The following is a 16,157-nucleotide window of genomic DNA, read 5'->3' on the forward strand; positions in this document are numbered from 1 at the left end:
TTGTTGGACTAGAACTCTCACCATCCCCAATAGTTGGTCATGCTGGTTGGAACTGATGGGCGTTGGTCCAATATCATCTGAAGAGCACTAGATCAGGGGTCGGCAAAATTTTTCAGCAGGGGGCTGGTCCACTGTCCTTCAGACCTTGTGGGGGGCCGGATGGCAGCGGTGGCTACAGAGGGATGATGAGCGGCGCGCGAAAGGGCTCCGGAGAGGGGCTGCTTTAAATGGCGCCCACTTGAGCAATCACGCTGCTGCTGCTGGCACCAATCAAAGCCCAGTCCCCTTCCTCCACAGGGTAGGTAGAAGCCAGGAGGAGGGAGGGTGCAGGTGCTACTGTGGTGTGTCGGGGGGGGTGCAGCCCGAACAATCAGAATCAGATCCACATGGCAATTCCTGGACCGTCTACAGGCCAGATCCAGAAGGCAATTGGGCCGGATCCGGCCCCTGGGCCTTAGTTTGTCGACCTAGATTATGCATGCACTAGATTAACTACCCCATGATAGGAGCCAGAGTCAGGAATAGTTCAGTAATAAAACACCCAGTGTCAGTGAAGTTAACTCCTTATTCAAAGAAACCAAAACAGTGGAGGCCTAGTGATCACAGCAACTCTTCCCAGTAGGTCTTGCCCCAATGAGGCAATTGCAAGGACTGAAGGCCCCTGCTTTCCCACTGCTCTCTAAGGCTCCTCCTCTGGGTCCTTCCCCAGTAGCCTAAGGCTCCATTGTCTTGTATCTCTTTGCTCTGGCCTCTTCATTTCTCTGCGTATTCTGGGAGACCATGGGGGAGGGAAGCTGGTTGCAACAGGAGGGAGCGACCCCCTAGCTTCTTCAGAAGCCAGTCTCATCTCTGTCTTCTGGCCCTCTATCTCTCCTGTCTCTGATTCTGAACTGCTTTCTGCAACAGACCCTTCCTGATCACTAAACCCTGTTGCTTCTTCAGCTTCCAACACCTTCTCTTCCCAGTATGCCCCCTTTTTTCCCTCTGACTGCTCATCATTGTCCCACCAGCAGTCCCTCCTCTGCATCCAGCTAATCCAGTGTCATTAACTTTGGAAGCCATAACTCAAATTTTGATGCCAGCCGGTCTTGTCCCATTAACAGCTGAATGACAAGCAGCTGTTTCTAGCACGGAGACAGCAATGGGGGAAACTGCAGCTGTGCAGTTGTCTGATGAACAGCTTTACAAGACACAGAATGATGGGTACTGAGGGACACAAACTAGGAGACCTGGGAGTTGGGCATCAGCTTATTGTCGAGGCCATGTCCAGCAAGTCACAATAACCCTCATCCCCTGCCGCACCCACATACTTTTATCCTTCAACCTGTGGAACAGACCAGGGCTAGTCAGCGTGGTAATCTCCGGATGTTTTGGACTACAATTCTCATTATCCCTGGCTGCTTGACATTCTGGCTGGGGCTGAGAGTTGCTCCACATTGACCACCCATGAAGTAAATTAGTAGTATATAGTCTTCCATAGTCACTCCAAACGGCCTTTCTATCACTTATGTTTCAATTTCAACCTCCTGCTACTGTCTTTCAAGATTTGATTTTGATTTTATAATTTCCCTAAACCACTTAGCCCCCTCCCCCCAATGTCAAGTAGTACAGTGGTACCTCTGTTTAAGAACTTAATTCGTTCTGGATGTCCGTTCTTAACCTGAAACTGTTCTTAACCTGAGGTACCAGTTTAGCTAATGGGGCTTCCCACTGTCACCCCACTGCCAGAGCACAATTTCTGTTCTCATCCTGAAGCAAAGTTCTTAACCCGAGGTACTATTTCTGGGTTAACAGAGTCTGTAACCTGAAGCGTCTGTAACCTGAGGTACCACCGTATATGAAATTTCAGCATAAATATATAGTTTACTTCAATCCTAACATCATGAAGCCTACTCATCACAGGCCACAAACAGTTTTCATGGAAGAGGAGAGAAAGGAACTAGGAGCTATGGTCAAGGAGTCTCTTAAGTACCGGTACCTCTCTTCTCTTTTCTCCTATTCCTGAATTAATTGTTCTGTGATTTTCAAAAGACATGCAATTTACAAATGGTTGTTTATGCCTCTGCCATCTCCTAAGGATTCTGAAATAAGATTAGATAATACATGGAAGAACTAATTCCATCCAAGAACATGAGCTTTGAAACTTCTGATGATAGTGTGTTAAACTGATGCCACTAGGTTTCGTTGTTAGGTTATTTTATTGTCACTTCGCTAATTTCAATGTTTATGAGTTTGTTTTCATGATGTTATAAGCTGCTTCAGATATAACATAGAAAAGCAAGATATAAGAAGTGACATAAATAACGGCAAGTGCCAATGCAAGACAGACAGAATCCTACGTTGTCCAGAGTGCTTTGCGTTCAACATGACTGTAAAAGGGTTTGATATATTAACTTACGTTAAAAGCCACAAAATCAGAATGACTGAAAACAAGTCTGAAGCATAAATAAGCATTTCACAGACTGCTATAAGTGGACAGAGCCAATTGAAAATGGATGTGTCAACTGCAGCTGTATAGAATGAGATAGTCAATATGTCCCAGAATGACTTTGAAGCGTGTGTAACTCACTCCTGTGATTTTAAGGGAAATTTTTAGATCAGCTGCATCCTCCTAAACACCCAGTTGTTCAGAAGAATCAGACTATTGCATTAGTAGCAAAGAAACATTCTTGTTTCCCTATAGAGTAAGATCTGATAGTTTTTCTAATTGTGATGTCACCCTAAGCTAACTCATATGCAAAGCCTGTAACTTCATTAAAAGGAAAGTGCTGCATGTGTAAGATGAATCACTGTGTATTATGCTCCAACCAATCATAATAATGTCCAAGGGCAACATGGAGAATGATACATGATATGCAAATTCAAGTGGTGTAGGATAAAAGCACTACTGTGTTTCCAACAGTGACAACAATTAATTGCTAGTGTGTGTGTGCTTGTATGTTAGAATCAGAAGAAGAGGTCCCTTATTTCACCTCTACCTGCTTCATCAGAAAGCTTTGTTATTCAATTGGCCAAAGCTGCCTTGGGCGCTCAGATCACTGTTACTCATCTAAGCTGTAACAGATTATAAGTCAAATTACACTATTTCATTCTGGAAATGAACAAATAGTCTTAATTTAAATTGCAACACTGCTTTTCAATCAGCTGCTCTAGACAAATAATGAATTTTTCAAAAAGTAATTAACTGTTCACCTGATTTGCATTCCTCATTCACTTTGGACCACTTGGATTATCAAGAGTCCTTCTAATTTTGTTCTTATTATCTCTCTAACAGGGAGATTGTCATAAGGCAAACAGGAGGATTTGCCCATCATGAACCTTGCTTAGAACAAACATAACTAGCAAAATACAGGATAGAATTACATTTTGATGTGCTGCAAATTGTAAAAGAGATGGAAAGAGAGAGACAGAGACAGACACTGCACTCTATTTTCTTAGAAGCACAAGGAAAAAATACATATTTGCTATGTAATACTCTAGTGCTGACAAAAGCATAGCTAAAGAATCTTTGATGAAGGATACGGGGGGGGGGGGGATTAAGACACAACAAGGTAGTGCAAGTCTCAGCCCAGGTAATTCAAAGTGATAGGTCAGATTAGATCAGAGGAGAAATGAGTAAGAAAAAGTATGGACTTACAATAAATCAGCCCTGCCCCAGAACCAAGATCACTACTATGGTACATGACACAGAATGGCCACTATAACAAGGAAACCATAAGGTGAAGGATGAATGTAGGTAATCATTCCACATTTTTTGCAGAAACCACTCAAACCTGTTTATCACTCAAATCTTGCACAGGTGGAGGACTAGGTTAATGCATGCTGGGGTAAAACATCTGTGTCCCCCATGTACTGGACTCCAATCCATCAGTGCAAGGCCAGAGAAGGTGGGGTGGGCTCCAGTCTAGCAACATCTGACAGTCTACAGGCTCCCTATCTCTGAATTAGGAGTCACAAAAAGATTCATGTTAAGAAAACAGAAAATGAAGATCTGATTAAATGGGTCAAATAATCCACAAAATACTTGCAAAAGTACAGGAGATTTAGGAGTTGATATGAGAATGCTCAGAAAGCAGATACTGTAGACACTTTTACTGAACACAGCAAACATTAAACGAGCTGCTGGGATTCTGTTTGCCATGTAACATAGGATTGTTGGATGCAACACATAGGCTTTTAAAAGAACTCTGTGGTTGCAAAAGGTTTCCTCTGCACTGGTCCTTTCTTCTCTTCCATTCACTTAAGCCAGCAGGACTCATTTTGTTCCATGACTGTCTGGGGAGAAGACAGTGGGATAAAGCACTAATAATATATTCTGTTGAGGTTGCTGACCTGTTAGGTACATGGAATCTCCAGGTTGCAATCATAACATTCTATCATGGATCATTTGACAACTTCTGGAACGCTGGCCATTTGAATTCAAAGAATGGATTAGGCCTCCTGAACATAAAGCAGATTCTGTCCTTTGTAATGATGACCTAATCTGGTCATATGCAGAGAGAAGCACTTCCTCCATATAAGCCTACAATAGGTTGAATGCTGGATTACTTTGATCAAGGAAACACATTATCCTGTACTTGGATTCAGAGGCCCAGTGTGCATTTAGCACCAAGCGGATTTGACTTAGCACAAATGAGTGGGTTCTTGGAGTAAAAAAAATGATGGCCGCTGTGCTCCTTCCTTGGTTCTGCAGCACTGCTATGGGCTAAGCCATGTCTGAACCCAGGTTTGTGGTTTGTCTCCCCCCAAAATGCACCAGGGTAAAGGATAGCTGTTCTATAATAGTCATACACTAATCTTAAACACAGTGAAAATTTTGTGAGACATACTTTGTGAATAACCAGCTGCACTAATCAGTTACATTGCCTCAGTCTCAATACAATATGGACCACAGATCAGCATGGGTGTGTGTACAGGATCCTCAGCTTCTGAAATGTGTTTCTCAAAAGTCATAAACAATGATGAATGTTCAACTGTTTTGTTATGGGGAGAATCAACTATGATCCATTTTTCTAGATTTGAACATTTATGAATTGTCTGATTTTATAGCCTATCGGACCCATTTATTAATACTAAAATCACAATAATCAACTGATATACATATAACTTTCCAAGAACAGACAAAATTAGTTATAAGACAACAGTCTTCATAACCCTAAGAATTCAGTCTGTTGTCCTTTGCTAGAGAGAGGCTAGATAACATGTAAGAAGAGAATTATAGAATTCCACTGGCTATTTTGTGTCTCATTCTACTTTGCAATCATGGTGACCATCCTCATCTTTCAATTTCTCAATTTCAGATCAGATCAGCATGCAACCATTACACATAAGAATGTTTCTAGTTTTAAAATGCACAACTGGATCAAGGATAACATGCACTCAATTTTTTTTTATAAAAAAAACCGAAAAAAACCATGAAGCCTGCAGATTAATGGCACACATTTTAATGTGTTTTAACTTGATGTGCCTGATATGTACATTCATCATATGATAGAGATAAAACTATGTGTATTACATCCAATGAACCAATACGGCTATAGCAAAAGGAAGGAAATCAATTGTGAAACATGGAATGTCTCATGCTGGGGGTTACAGTGGTGAGATCTATAAAAGCGCAAGAGGCACCCTTGGATAACATCTGTATTAGAATTGCAAATTGTATTTTGGGGTAATGAGTTTGCTACTCATCATTTCTAGGGCTGCTTGGGGAACTGACAAGTGCGAAAGGCAAACAAGCACTCATCACAAATGGGAGGAGAGGTGGCTTTCAGAAATCTTCCAGGGTTAAATGCATTTTGCTGGGACACCTATTCAACTTAATGCATTAAGGACACCATGGGACTCTCAATTTCCAAACATATTCTGCAACCCATTCTCACTCCACCTGCTGAGTTTGCTTCTTGTTCGCTGAAACATTTCCTCAGCTTTGAAAAAGAATGGCATTAAAATAGTAGCCAAAAAATGTGATGTTGTCAATCCCAGATCGCAACATCACCATTGGCAATATAAGTGGAAAATCTGGGTTCAAAGGTAAGAACTGTGTGACAGAAGAGCAATGATTATAAGACCATCTGTCTATTGCAATTATTTCCCACCTTTCCTCCAGAGCTCAAGGCAGTGTACTTGGTTTTCCCCCTCCCCATTTTATCCTAACAACAACCCTGTGAGGTAGGTTAGGCTGAGAAACTATGACTGGCTGAGCAGGGATCTGAACTCCTGTCTCCAACACTCTAACCATTACACCACTACATCACACTGACTAACCTCTACTTCTGTACATTTCCTTTCCTTTCTTTTCATGACACTGTTTATTTAGATGTGGTAAGAAGGTACAAAACAATGAATTTGTTTCTATCCTTCCAATAATAACAGTATTACAGAGGAAGGTCAACCATTTGCTTTATCAGGCACACCACTGGTTAATAATAGTTTACAGTGGTCAGTTTCCTCAATCAGAGCTGTGTATTCTAAGTTGGCTGAAGTTCTATGGGGTGCAGTCTTTCTCTTGCAAACACTAAGAATTTAACGCAAGGTAGCAGATCTGCTTATGCTCTCCCTTGAATTGTTATGAATAACACAAATTTTATAAAGACGTTTTAAATCTCAAGTGCTCTGTGTAACATGAACAGCAAAGTGCATTACAAGATTTCATGATTTCTTTAAATCTCATGTTTTATTGGCTATGCTTATCAGTAATAAATGAGATCAAAGAGCTGGGGAGTTGGGAAAGGTCTGCTTCACTTCCACATCGCACATAACCACATTTTTTCAAATGCTAGTCCTGCTCTAAGGAAACCCAATGAAATGAACAGACACCAAGGCAAGATAACCTAGTTGGTAATGCTGCCACCCTGCTGTAAGGTTATGCTGGCCTGTTATTAGTGTTGGCCTACACCTACAGTTTCCTTCATTTTTCTCTACCTCAGTATCATTAAGGCTATACATACAGTATCATCAAAACGTATTTTACATCATATGAGGAAAAATAAGGCTACCTGCAAATATTGAGCAAAAACTACTTGCATACATTTTTTTTTTGCTTTAGAGATAAGGAACATTAAGAAATTTGCTGAATCAGAACAAACACCTATCCAGCATTCTGTTTCAACAGTGGCCAGAGGCATATGAGATGTCCACGTACAGTATATGAGCTCAATAGCCATCTTCTGAAGCTCCAACCTCCAGCCCCCTGAAATCCTGTCCAGCCCTTCTTCTGGTTCCTCAGGTTTCAAAGTCCATCTTAGAAATCTTTTTTAAGGTCCAGCTTTTCTCTCTTTTTCATTGAAACATCTGAATCTGAATTCCACACTTTATACCAAATTCCATCTAGATAATAGGGGAATGTGTCATCAATTCCACACAAAGTCTTATTCTTCACAAAGAGCAGGGCATCCTTGGCTTAGTCACCTGCTTTGCTTTCAAGTAAGCATTTAATGTATTCTAATGCCCGCAGCTCATGCAATTTGTAATGCCACGATCTCTGTAATCCCTGTAATTAGAATAGTATAATTACGTATCTGATTGCTCCCGTCCTGCAGTCCTGACAGCTGTGATTGCTTAGATCTCCACATTACTTTTTGGGGGATTTCCCCCCTCAAACCCTTCCCACCCAGCTGAGGAAATTAGTTCTGCAGGCAGAATCCTGCTTTCTCCAAACACTGATTTGTTTAACCAACATTGGTACAAATGGCTTTGTAATTAAAGCATTTTGGTTAATGTGAGGAGTGGAATACCCATAACAAAGGCAACTGAAATTAAGCAGGCAAGAACAAACACAGAGCTTTTCCAACCATGAAGCACAATTACCAGGGGCTAAAAAGCAGTTAGTAGAGACTTAGCACCAGCTTTTCCTTTTCAAATACATTAATACCTTACAAATGATACTCTTCAATTCCACCCTAATTCTCGAGTAAAATGGAGCAAATCAGCACAGCATTCAGAAAATAGTCATTTTATATTTCAGCACACACAAAGTAGCCAGCTCTCACATTTTCCAACTTGTTTAGTTCTGAACTAAGTGTACATATGCAATACAACTGTCTTTGCTTTCTGTAGTACAGCTTCAAAACACTGTCATGGCTAAATGGTTACTAGAACCGCAATCTCTAGGGTCTTAGTCCAACACTGTAACCTCTACAGCACACTGGCACTTTTTGTGATCCATGTGACACTCCTGGCCGCTTTGAAAAGTTCAAATTGCATCTGAGCCTTGCAAATATCTGTTTTAGTTTGTTTGCCTTTCCTGCTCATATTGTAATTCTTTTTACAAAGCCATCCTATTTAAAGGCTATTCCTTCTGGAGCTAAATTAGATGACATATACAAGCAGCCATTTCATCAGAAGGACTGCAAGTCCTCTCCATAAACTCTGTTGAAACACTAGCTCCATCAGGCTCCCTGCTAAAGTGTCATCAATCTGCAGCCATTCCATCAGACTATAGCAAAGGGAGAGTTAAGACTGCAGGACCCATAGACTCTGACGGAATACCAGAAACCTTTGGCTCCTACCTTGGAATTCATTCCATTCCCGCTGATCATAAAAAGAACTTGTTAAAATACCTAGTGCCTAAATATACTCTTTTCCTCCCTCCCAACCCGGTTTATATATTTAAATTTCATGGAATTGACTGTCTTACCATTGGCATTTGTAAATAACTCTGGAAGCCTTTTTTGGCTAAAGAACAGGGCAAAAACGCTTTGAAGGAATGGATGATTACCAAGAGTTCAGATCTTCCCATTCCTTTGTATTTGCAGTATTATCCCTTCTTACATGTTTTTCCTGAAACTTGTTCCTGGAATTAGTCAATTGCACTGACTTAAATATAGTAAGTCTTTGATTCCTCCTTCACTGTGAGAGCCTCCATTTGTTACGCCACTTCCTCAGAGGGATGTTAGCAGCTAAACTTTGTCATGATAGGCCATTTGAATAGCTACAGCTTTTCTAAAGGCTTAAGCTACATACAATTTGTCATGATATAATTGTGCCTACTTTTAAAGTGTCTGTAACCAACAAAGGCAACTAGCCGTGATGGCTATCCTCTGCCTCCCCTGTTGGAGGGAGCAATGCTTCTGAAAAGCACTTGCTAGAAGCCACAGACTCACAAACGTGTTTCACAAGGACCCCTTCCTTCCCTCTGCCCCAATACCTGAGGGTCATCACGTCTCTCCAGGGATTTGGCCAGAACCAAGTATATGTTGGGGAAAGGCTCCCTTGCTGCAAAGAAAATGGAGCAATCAGCACGCACCTGGCTCCCAGCCATGCTAGCAGAAGTCTGGCACATGAGGGTGGGGGACATGGGAAGGAAGCATTCCGATAGTATAGGGCACTCAATTGGCATTTCTACCTACCTGAACTCTGAGCCTTTCCGTCCTTGTTCTGGCATGCCTCTCTCCTAAGGAAGATGCAAGCTCTTGGTGAAAGCCACTGGTGGGGTGAGTGTTCCTATGATTCCCAAATGTTTCAGAAGCATCTTTTTGTTCCTTTAGCTGCTTGATATAATCATAATATGGCATGGTTGGAAGGGATCCCAAGGGTCATCTAGTCCAACCCCCAGCAATGCAAGGATCCTGCCCAGAGCCAGCCCTGGCTGGGTTCCAAACTCCAGCCTTCTGGTTACTATTGCAATTCTGCATGGTGTGGAGGTCACCAACCTATGGCCTGGGGGCCAGTTAAGGCCTGAGGGACGCCTTTATCCGGCCCACGGCGCCCCCTGCTGCCGCCCGCGGCCACCCACTCTTAGCTGCGCAGCACAGCGTGGGGACGTTTTCTAGTGCACATCCGGGTTGGATGAGGCCCGTGCACATGCGCACAAGCTATTTCCGGTGCTCCTCCAACCTAGACGTGCACCAGAAATAGCGTGTGTGTACGGGCGCACGCTCCCCCGCCCTCTGTGCGATCGTTGCTTGAGAAACCAGCCCGAGGCAAGGAAAGCTTGGAGTCCCCTGGTGTGGAGAAAGGGTAGAGAGAAATGTGTCGCTTACACTCTCATAACACTGATATGAGATCCACACTATGCAGACCTTTCAATAAGTAAAGTATAAAGGGCTGTTACATGGAGGGTGGCGCAAGCTTGTTTTCTCCTGTTCCAGAGGCCTTTAGGCCCTGAAGCAGTGACTCTCCTTCCTTGAAGGTTTTTAAGCAGTGCTTGGATGGCCATCGACCATGGATCATCTAGTTGACCCTCGGGGTCCTTTTCTAACTCTACAATTCTATGATGGTATGTTTTAAAGAGCATCCAAGGCACCTGTAAAGCACATGACTTCCCCCAAAATGATTCGTGCCATTGTGGCTTCCCTCTCAGACCTACAATCCCCAGAATCCTGAACAAACTACAGTTCCCAGGATCATCTGGAAGAAGACATCTGGTTTTTAAAACAGGCATGGAGAACCTGCAGTAACAGTAACAGGGAGCAGTGTGTATAAAATATTGAATGTAATAATAACTCTATTACATTGTATTACAAGGTAACTGTATCAGAATTATTATGGGAATATTAAGGAGGGAGGGGGGAAAGAGAGATTGTGGAATCCTGGTGGTGAGTGATGATTGGATGAGGATTTGAAAGGGAGTTTGAATGAGAGTCAGTTGAGAGTCAGTTGAGAGCAATGGGTTCTGGAGTGGGTGGTTGGGCAACTAACTATTCAGTTTAGGATCAGTAGTCTAGTCGTCATTTTTGTAATAAAGCAGCATATAAGATAAAGAGAATTTGAGGCCATAAGCTCAGGTACACACATCATCCTACAATCATTTAGTGACGCATCCATACAGCCTCCTTTAGCGAGGGTGCAGTACCTAGGATCTGGACAAAACATTGATATTTTTCACTCTTTTCTAATTTCATAGGTTTATGTTCTGGTTCTAATGATGTAATAGGGGTGGGGGTTCTATAAATACTGGGAGCTGCCACATACTCCTTTTCTTCTTTAAAGAAATTATAATTTCCCCTTGTTTTCAAAAGCACATGCATTGTCTCTTTCTTCAGGTTCTTCAGTTACATTTGTTGTGAGACACTGGTGTTATATGCAGTGTAGGGCTGGGAAGAAAAGAGGGGACCAGCATTCAGATTTAAGAGGCATTTCTGCACCTGGAGGACATGCTGCCATCTTCATGCAAAGAGCAAATGGGGCCTTCAATGATTGTGAATTGCTACTTGCCATCTTGTGCAACAAAATCATTTAGAAAGTACTCTAGTGCCAGCAACAAGAAAACTGACTGATATGTTATATTATGTTATAATATAGCAATCATGACATCATCACAAGAATTGCTAAAATGTGAATCAGATGTTAAACTGGGCCTTCCAGACAACCCAATGAACATTTTCACATGTCTGTCTCTCAGACTTGTAATCCCCTTTAACTATTTGGCTCATGCAAGTAGTCAACTCTTTCAGCAAACTAGTCTCTTACCCTAGAGGTTTTCTCTTTCCCCTCAGTTCCTATTTCTCTCAGGTACCAGGGCAAACAACTTAAAGAATATATTATCCCCAGTGGTGATACTGAACACATGCCTGGTGGTGCCCCATTGCCAAGAGCAGACCTCTTTAAATATAATTTCCACCCCCAAAACAGCCACAGTAACATTTATTGGGCCCTTTAGAATGGGGCTACCTTCCTGGAAGTTCTGGGTCCACAGCTGGGCTTGTTTTTCTTGTTGTTTTGCTTCAATGCTAATTAAAGGGAAGGAATAAGAAATAGAAAATAAGTAAGAGCTGTAGTGAATTCAAAAGATTTTGATCAATGGTAGTTCTCAGGTATCAACATCTTTAGCAGAACTGCCCACATTTTCAGATATTTGTTTGCAATCATTGAGACCATAAACTTGCTTCTGCAAAGGGTACTAAATTGTGCATTGCAGAATATGTCTATGAATATTATTGGGAGAAAAGTGCAGACACATAGCTCAACAAAGAAAAAGGGAGACAGAATGTAAGATTAGAGAGGTATGCAGAAAGTGTGCGTTTTCAGGAAGAAATGTATTGTGTTTTAATGGATATTAGGATTCTAACGAAAGTTATTGATCAGTAATAAAGAAAAAAGGAAAATATTTGATAACTTGCTAGATGAAAATGGGAATTGGCCCCAAAGATTCACAGTAGTGTTTTAACTATGGTACTATTTTGTTCCACATCATGTACTGAATAATTGCTCCCTAGACCTATGGAGATATTCCTTAGTTCAGAGCAGTATCTATTTCTTCTTCTTTGCTATTAGAGGTGAGAAAGACCTGCAGTGATAGATTAGGCAGGTCTTCTCGTGGGCTACTCTTTGATGGTTTCAGTTAAAAAGGACTTCTGACATTCTTTAACTACACAAGGGAAAAGGGCAGTTTTATGCCCAGACAATGCAACTCCTAAGGGAATCAAGACTAAAGTTAACTGCTTCATGGTGGCGTGATCTGCTCAAGGAGCTCCCACTGGCTCTTCAAGCTACAAAATTGAAGAGGTTAGTCAGTTGTGCCCTGCACAGAGGAGCAGGAAAAATACCATTGGAGATAATTCTCTGCATAAATGATCTAAGCAGAGAGGGACAGCACCTGATCCCCCAAACCCCCATTGCTGGATCATTGTTGCTGCCCATAACCCTTAGCAAGTTCCCAAGAGAAAGGAGATGTATCAGCTTGGGCTGCTCACTCTTTTAAACTCCCTGTTCATTAACTCCACCCAACCTCATTAATCAAAGCTGGAATAAAATGAGCCCTAGAGAATGCAGAGTTTCCCCCTCTGTTTCCAAGCTGCTTTAATTACATTCTCAGTGGGAGGGTTTCTTACACACACAGGCTCACTACTGGCCCACTGCCTTACAGGGATTTGGAGACACTGGCCACAGAGCCTCAGGTCATGACCTGGCCAGAGTAAAATAGACATCTTGACCTCTTTTTTGTGTCCACTTGACAAGTACATGTGCATTTTCATAGCTCTGAAGTACCCAAGATGACAGAGAAAAGAGAGTCAATTAGTTGTTTCATCTATTCTCATTCAGTGCATTTTGGAGACCTCACTTCAGTACAAAGCGGCAGAACCCAATAGCAACCCAACAAAGCCAGATGGTACCAATTCATTTTTGACAACAGCTATTATATCAGCCCTGACTGCTGAGGTCTGTATTAACACAAACACAATTAATGATATACAATTACTGCTTTTCCAGATTGCAAGGAGTCACTAATAGGAATAGATGCTTATTTATATGTAGTAAGGGGTGTTAAAAGTGACGGATAACCTCCGTTCAACTTAAGGCAGAGGTGGGGAACCTGCAGCCCTGCAAATGTTGTTGGACTCAAGCTCCCATCAGTCCAAGGCAGCATGGCCAATGGTCAGAAATGATGGGATTGTAGTCCAGCTACATATGCTGCAGAGTCATAGGTTTCCCACCACTAAGTTAAAGGGTGTGCAAGCTCTTGAGATTCATAATCTTCTCCAGACTAAACTGTCTGAAATTCTAAATTTGAACTTGAATAAAGTTCAAAACTATGTAAGGTCACACACCCACACCATACATTTAAAGCACATGGCTTATCCCATATAATCCTGGGAATTGCAATTAAAGGGGCTGAGAATTTTAGCTCTGTAAGGGGTAAACTACAGTTCCCAGGATTCTTTTACAAAAGGCATGTGCTTTAAATGTATGGTGTAGATGTGACGTAAGAATTTTACATTTTCTGAAACTAGGATGATAACTATGTTTTATAGCAACTTAGTACATTCTTCAAATGTGGTCATGGAAATCTTTTTCAGTCCAATAAATGTGGCAGGGATTTCCACCAGAGAGAAAATTACACAGAAAATTATTTATGTTACTCTTTTGTATTTATGTAATATTTTCTATATATACTGTTGGGCCTCAGGAGTCTGCTCCAGGTGTTTGGTGCAAAGATACAGGTAAGCTGATTTTCAGCACAGGAGGGATATGGTCAGGACCAGTTCAAAAGTACACAAATCAGGATCCAAGGAGCCATCTGCACTGCTATTCCCACTGGCCTGGAAAACTGCTCAGACTAAAAAGCAGCTTCTGAGGCCCAAGTTTTGTAACAAATTGCTGTTCCAAATTAGTCTACTGTATTCAGGCTGACGGGTACTGCAGCCTAGATGGTGCCCTTGATCCCCCATATTTGGCAAGGCACCAGTGGTATAATAATAATAATAATAATAATAATAATAATAATAATTATTATTATTATTATTATTATTATTATTATTATTATTATTATTTATACCCCATCCTCCCCAGCCAAGGCTCAGGGCGGCTAACAAGCAATAATAGAAACAAGTTGAATGATTACAACTTAAAAACAAAATTAAAATACAACATTAAAATATTGAAACATAAAAATATTAACATGTAGCCTCATCGAAGGAGAAAGGAAAAAAGCAAGAGAGGGAGGGAATCAAATTGGCTCCAAACCAAAGGCCAGCCGGAACAACTCTGTCTTACAGGCGCTGCAGAAAGAAATCTGGTCTCATGAGGCAGAGCGTTCCACCAGGCTGGAGCCAGAGTTGAAAAGGCCCTGGCTCTGGTTGAAGCTAATCTAACTTCTTTAGGGCCCGGGACCACTAGGGGTGTTGCTATTTATGGACCTTGAGGCTCTCCGTGGGGCATACTGGGAGAGGCGGTCCCGTAGGTACAAGGGTCCTAGGCCGTGAAGGGCTTTAATGGTCAAAAACAGCAACTTAAATCAGACCTTGTACTCCACCGGGAGCCAGTGAAGCTGGAAAAGCACTGGGTGAATATGCTCCCATGGCAGAGCCCCCGTGAGGAGCCTCGCTGCAGCATTTTGCACCCGCTGAAGTTTCTGGAACAGTTCAAGGGCAGCCCCGCGTAGAGCAAATTACAGTAGTCAAGCCTGGAGGTGACCGTCGCATGGATCACTGTGGCCAGGTCGGGGCGGAAAAGGTAAGGGATCAGCTGGTACAGGACATCAAGATACCAGAGCCTGGTTTATGAATGCACCCCTCCTGCCCTTCCCTTCCAATAAATACATTTGTTCCATAGGCTCTGGCAAGACATTCTACAACCATGAAGTGGTATGAAGGAAATAGTTTCCTAAATTTCATTGATTATGCACCAAGCTGCTCTCCAGGCTCAAAACCAGAAGGTATTTGAGGTGTGAGAAGATAGCAGTTCAAGAATTACTTTGGGCCAAACTACACGTGATGTGAGAAATCAGTGTTTAGGTGCCTAACAGTTTTTTAAAAAACTTAAAAGCAACCATATGAACAAACTGGATTAAGGTAGTGGTGCTGTCAGTCTGTGCTATTTTTTTAATTACACACTCCACGAGGAAGAAAATATACCTTTGTTGTTTCTGTCTTTTTTACCCAGCAAGACCATTATAGCAATCTCAAAGGGTGATATTGGGCAATATTTTTTTATTTATTACTTACTTCAAGAAATAAGTAAGGGAGGCAAAGACTACACATTCTCAGTCCTGTGGCCCCAAGCCATACCCAGTTACTTTTAAGCTATGTTTTTTTTTTTTTTTTAAGTATTTGGAGGTCTGAAAATAGATATCCCACATCATGTGTACTTTGGCCCCCGCTTGCTGTAAATCAGTAGTAAAAATCAGATAAACCCTCACAAAATGTGTGGGCCTTCCCTCCACCACTCTCCGAAAAAAAAGAAGGAAACTTAATTTGAGGTCCCCTTTGGCCTATGCTGCATTCAGATATTTCACTTCTGAATGCTTTAAACTAGAAAGGGCAAGAAAGAGAAGCTAAGAGCTGCTAGCTTCTATTTTTATATAGCACTACTTTGAATTTCTCAATAAATCTTCTTTTCACAGGGTTTCCCTGGCAGTGGACAAGGTAGGCACAAGGTTACCAGAAGCAGAAAAATATGCAATCAAATGCATACAAATCCCTCATTGAGGGGATCAATAGGCCAGCAGGCAGGCGGGCATGCAGCCAAGCTAGCTCTCCTTCATAAAAGAGCAAAATAGAAGAAAATACTGTTTTAGACTGCAATCCTATACACACTTACTTGGAAGTAAGCGCTACTGAACTCAATGGAACTTACTTGTGAGCAGACATGTATTGGATTGCACTGTATGTTTCAAAATGAGCTGCTCCCAGATTTCTTCTATTTTCTTGAGAAGTGGGTTAAAGCTATAAATGGTAAGTAGGAAGTGAGGAAGGCTGCAGTCTTCCCTGTCTGCAAAC

General features: G+C 41.8%; 1 long non-coding RNA gene across 12 annotated transcripts in view; it reads right to left on the minus strand.

Annotated features, from left to right (window-relative positions):
- Window positions 1-16,157, minus strand: part of LOC310695833 — a 73,683-nt gene that overhangs the window by 44,206 nt on the left and 13,320 nt on the right. For 7 of the 12 annotated variants that reach the window (XR_014520253.1, XR_014520254.1, XR_014520255.1 and 4 more), the window contains exons 2-4: window positions 11,611-11,669; window positions 9,348-9,485; window positions 9,146-9,213 (exon numbers count right to left, since the gene is read on the minus strand). This is a non-coding gene — a long non-coding RNA (uncharacterized lncRNA). Of the gene's footprint in view, window positions 1-8,635; window positions 8,792-9,145; window positions 9,214-9,347; window positions 9,486-11,610; window positions 11,670-16,157 lie in introns of all 12 variants that reach the window. The other 5 variants (XR_014520259.1, XR_014520260.1, XR_014520261.1 and 2 more) reach the window with 2 other exon arrangements.

Source organism: Podarcis liolepis (genome assembly GCF_965112155.1).
Source record: "Podarcis liolepis genome assembly, chromosome: 16".
Lineage (NCBI taxonomy): Eukaryota > Metazoa > Chordata > Lepidosauria > Squamata > Lacertidae > Podarcis > Podarcis liolepis.